We start from the raw sequence: 2425 nt of genomic DNA, 5'->3' as shown, positions 1-2425 counted from the left end.
CCATGCTGTACCAGCGTACATTTTCACTGATTTGTTCTTCTCTCCTCCTTTCCTCAGTTACCTTGTCTCAGTGATATTGCTTGACAATACCTTTAATTTGTAGCAGTCTTGGGTATGAAGTATTCAATATGGACACCTTCAGCACCTTCAGCAGCCAGTTCACCTGTTCGTTGTAACTTTGATAACAAACTATATCTTTCTACCGATCACTAAAAGGAAGATTGTGTGATCTTTGGGACTTTTCTTTATCTAAGTGTACGAGTCATAGCATTAACTTATGGAAATGGATGATTACATATATATACTTCATTAAACGAGTTCTGTGTAGTTAATAGGAGTCAATTATGATTAGGGGTTTTCCTTCCATTTTTGGACGCCGTGTGAGAAGATGGGAAGGACAGTCGAGGCCAATAATACCTTTCTGTTCTGGATATATAACAGTGATTTGTAACACTGCTGACTGGGTTTCCATGAATCGTTATGAATTTTGTATTTATATTTCATGGAGTATGCTGCACGGAATATGCTGTGTAAGAGTAGTAGACATAGTGTAATATGTAGTAGAGGAAAATATGTAGTAGAGGGAAAAATAGAGGAAAAATAGATTGGTTAGAAAGAAAGTTTCTTTCTTTTATCTCTTCTGTTTTATTAGATACCCCATCAGCATTGGTGTACCAATCTTGAGATGATTTCAGGGCTTTTAGTGTCCCCGCGGCCCGGTCCTCGACCAGGCCTCCACCCCCAGGAAGCAGCCCGTGACAGCTGACTAACACCAAGGTACCTATTTTACTGCTAGGTAACAGGGGCATAGGGTGAAAGAAACTCTGCCCATTGTTTCTCGCCGGCGCCTGGGATCGAACCCGCGACTACAGGATCACAAGTCCAGCGTGCTGTCCGCTGGTTTCCCTACCAAACCTAGAGATTCTTCATGGAAGCTCTTGTACCAGAGTTCGCCCTTTCTCTGGGGGTCTGGGGGGATCTGGGGGGTGTCTGGGGGCTGCTGGTTATCCGGGGGATTTGGGGGATGTATGGGGGCTGGAGGGATCCGGAGGGTGTCTGGGGGATGAAAGGGGTCGGGAGGGGTGCTTGAGGGGCGAATGGGGGCTGGGCATCTAGGAAAGTAGGTAGGAAGGTCTGGGTAAGGGCCTGGGTAGGTAGATCTGGAGTAGGAAGGGCATACTGGGTCTGAAGATTAGGGAGGGTCTGAGAGGCATAGAGGGAGTTAAGAGGTAGCGTATGGTTGAGAGTCAGAGGTTGAGAAGTTGGGGGGTGGGTGGAAGAGGGGGGCAGATGGAACATGGATAGTGATAGTGGGAGGGAGGTTGTATTAGTCAGGGGGAACTCAGGGGTAGGTGTGGGCATTGGGGCAGAAGGGGGGAAGAGGGAAATGGGGGATGAGGTAGGGGGTCCCCCAGTCCCCCACGGGGGGTCCATGTGACCCTCTCGCAAGGGTGGGGGTCACATGGAAGGAGAGGGGATGAGGAGGGATGAGGGCTGGGCGGGTTTTGGGGGATGAGGGTTGGGTGGGTTTTGGGGGTTGAGGGGATGAGGGTTGGGTGGGTTTTGGGGGTTGAGGGGATGAGGGTTGGGTGGGTTTTGGGGGTTGAGGGGATGAGGATTGGGTGGGTTTTGGGGGTTGAGGGGATGAGGGTTGGGTGGGTTTTGGGGGTTGAGGGGATGAGGGTTGGGTGGGTTTTGAGGGTTGAGGGGATGAGGGTTGGGTGGGTTTTGGGGGTTGAGGGGATGAGGGTTGGGTGGGTTTTGAGGGTTGAGGGGATGAGGGTTGAGTGGGTTTTGGGGGTTGAGGGGATGAGGGTTGGGTGGGTTTTGGGGGTTGAGGGGATGAGGGTTGGGTGGGTTTTGGGGGTTGAGGGGATGAGGGCTGGGTGGGTTTTGGGGGATGAGGGGATGAGGGTTGGGTGGTTTTTGGGGGTTGAGGGGATGAGGGTTGGGTGGGTTTTGGGGGTTGAGGGGATGAGGGTTGGGTGGGTTTTGGGGGTTGAGGGGATGAGGGCTGGGTGGGTTTTGGGGGTTGAGGGGATGAGGGTTGGGTGGGTTTTGGGGGTTGAGGGGATGAGGGTTGGGTGGGTTTTGGGGGTTGAGGGGATGAGGGTTGGGTGGGTTTTGGGGGTTGAGGGGATGAGGGGGGTCCTTGGAATGTGGGATGAAGCAGATGGATTTGAATGCAATGGGGTCAAGGGAGGTGCTGGGGAGATAATCAGGGGCAGGGAGGGCTGATTAGGGAAGGGAGTGCCCTGGGAAGCAGGTGTGAGCTGGTTAGCACGGGGTGGGACACGGGGTGGGACACGGGGTGGATTAGCAGTGGGGTGTGTAACTACGCTCAAATGGGAAGAGCTGTATCATGGAGGTTTGCTCGCCCTATGGGCTATCTGTTCCTCTTTCGTCATATATTCATCAATATATA

The sequence above is a fragment of the Procambarus clarkii genome, chromosome 32 (assembly GCF_040958095.1).
Source record: "Procambarus clarkii isolate CNS0578487 chromosome 32, FALCON_Pclarkii_2.0, whole genome shotgun sequence".
NCBI classification, from domain to species: Eukaryota; Metazoa; Arthropoda; class Malacostraca; order Decapoda; family Cambaridae; genus Procambarus; species Procambarus clarkii.
The sequence above is the reverse complement of the archived record's forward strand: the minus strand, read 5'-3'. Positions refer to the sequence as shown.